This window comes from Hipposideros armiger, unplaced genomic scaffold, assembly GCF_001890085.2.
Source record: "Hipposideros armiger isolate ML-2016 unplaced genomic scaffold, ASM189008v1 scaffold_71, whole genome shotgun sequence".
Lineage (NCBI taxonomy): Eukaryota > Metazoa > Chordata > Mammalia > Chiroptera > Hipposideridae > Hipposideros > Hipposideros armiger.
The window spans coordinates 4,227,217-4,234,315 of NW_017731421.1; positions in this window are offsets into that span (position 1 = coordinate 4,227,217).

Consider the following 7,099-nt stretch of genomic DNA (forward strand, 5'->3'; position numbering starts at 1 on the left):
TCAGTTCACAGTGTGGCCTCTCCACATGTCTCCAGGTTTAGCACAGGCAGGGAACAACTGCAGATCACTTTGTAGCTCCTACCAGATAGTGCCCGGCTAGTCACAGGTAGGGGTTGACATGGGACTGCACCGGAGCCCCTCCGAAGAGGCCCCAGAACTAACATACTTGGAGGCTGGCTTCAGACCACAGCAGAGAACCACCCAATTAGCCCATAAGTGACATACCCAAAAGGCGGTCTCAATAAGCACCAGAGCCTGCTGGGATGAATCCCACTCACTGGGGTAAGTCCCCGTGCACAGCAGCCTATAAGCTGTGAACATTGTCAAGCCCCACAGCCAGTCAGCCTGGGGGCAATCCCACCCACTGATGTGCCAACAGCAATTAAGGCTCAACTATAACAGGAGGGCACACACAACCCACACAAGGGGCACTCCTAAACACCTGAAGTAGATAACCAGGGAGGCTATGCCAGGGCCCCAGAGGCACATATTACATAAGGCCACTTGGCCAAGACTGAGAGACATAGCAGATCTACCTAGTACATAGAAACAAACACAGAGAGGCAGCCAAAATGAGGAAACAAAGAAATATGTCCCAAATGAAAGAACAGGAGAAAACTTCAGAAAAAGAACTCAACAAAATGCAGGCAAGCAACCTACCAGTTACAGAGCTCGAAACAATGGTTATAAGGATGTTCAAGGAACTTAGTGAGAACTTCAACAAAGAGACAGCAAGCATAAAAAAGGACATAAAAGCCATAAAAAAAGAACCAGTCAGAAGTGAAGAATACAATAACTGAAATGAAGAATGCACTAGAAGGAATTACCAGCAGACTAGATGAAGCAAAGGATCAAATCAGCAATTTGGAAGACAAGGTAGCAGAAAACACCCCATTGGAACAGCAAAAAGAGAAAATAATCCGAAAAAAATGAGAATAGTTTAAGAGGCCTCTGGGACAACATCAAGTGTAACAATATTTGCATCATAGAGGTACCAGAAGAAGAAGAGACATTGAGAATCTATTTGAAGAAATAATAACTGAAAATTTTCCTAACCTTGCAAAAGAAATAGAAATAGAAGTTCAGGAAGTGCAGAGTCCCAAACAAGATGAACCCAAACTGGTCCACACCAAGACACAATACATTATAATTAGAATGGCAAAGGTTAAAGACAAAGAGAGCATTCTAAGAGCAGCAAAATTAAGGCAACTAGTAACTTATAAGGGAGCTCTCATTAGATTGTCAAATTATTCCTCAACAGAAACTTTGCTTGCCAGAAGGGATTGGCACAAAATATTCAATGTAATGAAAAGCAAGGACCTACAGCCAAGATTACTTTACCCAGCAAAGCTATCATTTAGAATCGAAAGATAAAGAGCTTCCTAGACAAGAAAAAGCTAAAGGAGTTCATCACCACCAAACCAGTATTACCAGAAATCTTAGAGGAACTTCTTTAAGATGGAAAAAAAAAGGACAGAAAAATTATGAATAATAAAATGGCAATAGCTACATACCTATCAACAATTACTTTCAATGTAAATGAATTAAATATTCCACTCAGAAGACATAGGAGGGCTGAATGGATAAGAAAACAAAACCCTTACACGCAAGTATGCTGCCTACAAGAGAATCACTTCAGATTGAAAGACACACACAGATGGAAAGTAAAGGGATGGAAAAAGATATTTCATGAAAATAGAAACAAACAAAAGTAGCAATACTTATACCAGACAAAAATAAACTTTAAAACAAAGGCTATAACAAGAGACAAAGAAGGACCCAGTAATTCCACTTCAGGGTATTTATCTGAAGAAACCCAAAAAGCTACTTCAAGAGGACATGTGCCTCCATATGTTCATTGCAGCATTGTTTACAATGGCCAAGATGTGGAGGCAGCCTGGGTGTCTCCCGATGGAAGAATGGATAAAGAGGAGGTGGTAAATAGACACAGTGGAATATTGCTTGGTCACGGAAAGGAATGGGTTCTTGCCATCTGTGGCAGCATGGATGGACCCGGAGGGTGTTGTGCTGAGTGGAGTATGTCAGACAGAGAAAGACAGATGCAATGTGATTTTGCTTATATGTGGAATCTAAAGAACAAAATAAACAAACAAAACAGAAGCAAACTCATAGATACTGGGAACATATTGATGGTTGCCAGATGGGAGGGGGATTAGGGATGAGTGAAAAAGGGGAAGGTATTAAGAAGTACAAATTGGTTGTTATACAGTAGTCATGGGGATGTAGGGTGTAGCACAAGGAATATAGTCAATAATGTTGTAATAACTATGAATGGTGTCAGACGGGTACTAGATTTGTTGGGGTGATAGATGGGAGGGGGTTGGGGGCAGGGAGAAAAAGGTGAAAAGATTAAGAAATACAGACTGGTAGTTACAAAATAGCCACTGGGTTGTAAAGCAAAACATAGGAAATATAGTTATATGGTAATAACTAGGAATAGTGCCAGGTAAGTACTAGACTAGTCAGGGGGCCATTTCTTAAATTACATAAATGTCTAACTGCTATGCTGTACACCTATAATTAATATAAAATAATATTAAATGTCAACTGTAATTGAAAATTTTTTAAAGGAGGGGGAAAGGTGAAGGGGAACAAGAGGTCCAAATTTCTATGTATAAAACAAGTCATGGGAATGTAATGCACAGCATAGGGAATATAGTCAGTAATATTGTGATAGCATAAGGTGTCAGATGGTTGCTGGGCTTATTGTGATCACTTAAGTATATAAACGTTGAATAACTATGGTGTACCCCTGAAACGAATGTAATATTGGATGTTAGCTATATTTTTAATAAAAAAATCTTAAAAAGTGTTGAGAACTAATTCAAATATTTTTAGAAAAACGTTGTGCCAGCAAAATAATTGGCATCTGCAGTCCACTCTTAGGCAAACTCATGCTCCCCAGTCCTCCTGTTTCCTGTGGGAGGGACTTTAGCTGGACTACCCCCAACCTCTCATCTTTCTCCTCTGATTGGTGAGTTTGGAGAAGGGACTGGGCTGATCTCCTTCCTGTTGTGGAGCAGGCCTGAGGGCCCATGAAAAGCACTTCATAGGCTAAGTGAGAAGGAAAGTCCATCTGTTCAGAAATGAGGCACTCACAAGCCTACTTCCTTGCAAACAGAAAGCCATGTTCTCCAAACTTTATTGATATATTTGTTTCCTGTGGCTGCTGTAACAAAGTACCACAAAATGGGTGGCTTACTTCTGAAACTTTTAGGGAAGAATCCCTCCTCGCCTCTTCTAGCTCCTGGCGCCTTCCAGCAACCCTGGGCATCCCTTGGCTTACAACTGCATCACTCCAATCTCTGCCTCTGTCTTCACGTGGGATTCTCCCCACGGGTCTCTGTGTCGCTGTTTTCCCTTCTGAGGACACTAGTCATATTGAATTTGGGCTCATTGAATCCTCTATGACTTCATCTGAATTAATTACATCAGCAAACACCCCACTGTTAATGTCCCCACTTTATAAATTAGGAAACTGAGGCACAGAGAATTGCTCAAGACACATAGGTAATAAGTGTGTATAATCATAATAATTATAATGTAATAATCCAGAATATAAACTCGCTGCTCTTGTGAAGACTGCTGAAAAATCCTGGAATCCATGACTGCATTAAAGAAAGGAAGATAGGAACTACTCCCACTAGCGGTAAAGAAGGGAAAAACAAAGCTACTATTAGAAGCTGACTCCACTAGAGGGCAGTAGACGCACGCATTACATCCGCACGACGCTAGTCCGTGGAATTTTTTTTTTTTTTTAAGATGTTAAACACTGAAAGTTTTAAGGCACGTTTTATGCCGATTGTTAAGGAAGAAATTAATCCAAACTACTTTTCTATTTTCCTATGAAAATATAGACGGTTGCTGTGTGAGGGTTAAATATATGTAAAAGTGTCTGATACACTGTCAAGCAAATGAAAGGACTTCATTCCATCAACAGTCAATAAGCCGTTGTTATGGCCCCCTGTGAGCCTGACACTGCGCTGTTGCTGGGAGTCAGGGTGTACCAGGCATGATGTTCACTGAACAATGAGAGACAAGGACCCAACACACCACTGTTCTACTCTCCACTCACCCTTATTCTGTGTGAAAATAGAGCGATGGGCCGCACCCAGGACGGCGAAGGCTTGGTCTAGATGGCTAGGAGGGATAGGTTCGGCGTATATTCGGAGCAATTGAATGAAACTGAATTTGGAAAACAGTGTGATGAGTGCTGTATTAGAGCCTATATGCCAAGTGGTGTATGAGAGATGGAGAAGGAGCGACCAGTTCTGCCTGGAGATGACCCTGGAACTCAGCTTAAAGATGAAAAAGAGCTTGCAAGGCAGGTGGAGAAAAATGGGGAAATATTCCAAGAAGAAGAAATATTTTGGACAAAGGTTCCAGAGCACGGACGATCCTTGCGCCTTTGGAAAATGATAAGAGGATACCCAGAAAGGCCTATGGAATGAGCTAGAGGAGAAGTAGGAGAGAGATCCGTTCCCCCAGCCCCAAGTAAGAATATTAAACACTCAAGACAGGTGAGAGAACAATCTGCTCCTACAGCACACAACCCCCTTTGAGCACGCCCTCTCAATACACCACCCTTGTGTAGAGAATTGGGAAATCTCGAGTTAGGGATTCCATTCTCTAGCTCCAAACGGAAGCTACATCAACTGAAAATACACCTAAGGCAAAGATTATAATAGACCTGAATCCAGCTGTTGTTTTTGTAATAGGCCATCTGCCTAAAACAAAATCAGTGTCTCCAGACTCTCTTCTCTATTCCTACTGGCTTTGTTTCTATGGGGATCTGTGCTTGTGAGAATACAGTTATCCTAACCATTTCCTAGGCTATGGCGCTTCTAGTACAGTATCTCATTCAGAGCTCTCTTCTCGTGGCTTCCAGGACACCAAACATTCCTGGTTTTCCTTCTTCTCTCTCTCTCTTCCTCTTTCTCTCTGGCTATTCCTTTCACTCTCCTTCCCTGGTCCTTCTTCCTCTTCTGGACTCCAAACACTCAATTTCTTCTCCACCAACCCACTCTGCTGGTGATCTCATCACCCTGTATCTCTAAATACCACCTGTACACCTAACTTTATATAGATTTACTAAATTTATATCTTCAGCTCTGAGCTCTGTCCTGATATCGCACCTGCTTACTCTTTTTTTTTTTTTTTTAGCTGAGCCATCCTGCCACCTGTTGGCAGCTCAGCAGCTGCTCAGCTCGGGCCAGGACTCGAACCGCTGTTGCTCAGAGCTCACATTCTTGAGTGGGCTCTTAACCAACTGAGCCACTCAGCCGGCTCCCTGCTTATTCTACATATGTTTCCACTTTGAAGTTGAGGAGGCGTCTCAAAGTCAATGTGTCTAATCATCTGATTGCCCCTCAAACCTACTCCTCTCAGTCTTTTCCTGCTCAGCAAATGGCAACTCCATTCTCCCAGCTGCTCAGCCAACATCCTTGGAGTGGTCCTTAATTCTTCTTTTCCTTTTGTATTCTATATCTGATGCATCAGCAAATTCTATTCACCCTGTCTTCGAATTATATCCAGAATCAGACCACTTCCAAACTATCATCTCCCTCCTAGATTTTTCTGACCACCTCCCAGGGGGATGGCTCTGCTTTCATCCTCGCCACACATAACACAGCAGCCGGTAATCCTGTTTAAACTTAGAGCACATGACTCCTCTGCTTCAAACCATCCAAGGGCTTCACACCACACAAAACAAAAACCAACAGTTTATTTATAGGCAACAAAAGCAAAAACAGACAAGCGGAACTTCATCAAACTAAAAAGCTTCTGCACAGCAAAGGAAACAATCACCAGAGTGAAGAGTGAACCCACAGAATAGGAAAAAATATTTGCAGACCATACATCTGATAAGGGGTTCGTATCCAAAATACATAAGAACTCAAAGAACTCTATAGTGAGAAAATAACCCAATTTAAAAATGGGCAAACAGGGGCCGGCTGAGTGGCTCAGTTGGTTAAGAGCTCGCTCAAGGGTTTGAGCTCTGAGCAACAGCGGTTCGAGTCAGCCCGAGCTGAGCAGCCGTGAGCTGCCAACAGGTGGCGGGATGGCTCAGCTAAACAAAAAAAAAAAAAAAATGGGCAAAGAACTTGAATAGATATTTCTCAAAAGATGACATATAAATGGCCAATAGATATATAAAAAGATGCTCAATATCAAGGAAATGTAAATCAAAACCACAATAAGATATCATGTCATACCTTTTAAAATGACTGTGATCAAAAAGTCAAAAAATAAGTGTTGGAGAGGATGTAGAGAAAAGGGAACCCTTGTGCACTGCTGATGGGAATGTAAATTTAGTATAACCATATGGGAAACAGTATGGAGGTTCCTTGGAAAGTTAAAAATAGAACTACCTTATGATCCTGCAATTTCACTTCTGGATATGTCTGAAGGAAATGAAATCAGCATCTCAAAAAGATATCTGCACTCCTATGTTCCTTGCAGCATTATTCACAGTAGCCAAGATACGAAAACAATCCAAGTATCCATCAACAGATGAATGCATAAAGAAAAAGATATATAATAATACACTGTACACAATGTATAGCTATAGTATATATTTATGTATATATTTAGTATATACATATAATTATTATGAAAAAGAAAGAAATCCTGCCATTTATGACAATATGAATGAAACTAGAAGACATTTTGCTAAGTAAAAAAAAAAAAAAAGTCCTAAACTCATAGAAGCAGAGAGTAGAACGGTGGTTGCCAGGGACTGGGAGAATAGGGGAAATGGGGAGACAGTAGTCAAAAGATACAAAGTTGCAGTTATGTAGCTGAGTAAGTCTGGGGAGCTAATATACAGCATGATAACAATAGTTAATACTGTACTGAATACTGGAAATTGCTGAGAGTAGATTTCAAGTGATATCATATACAAAAAGTAACTATGTGAGATGATATGTTGATTAGCTTGACTGTAGTTATCATTTCACCATGTATATGTTTATCAAATCATCATGTACACCTTAAATACATGCAATTTCTATTTTAAAACATATAAATTAATTTAAAAGCCAACAGTCAATAATAGATCTAATCTTCCTCCAAAACA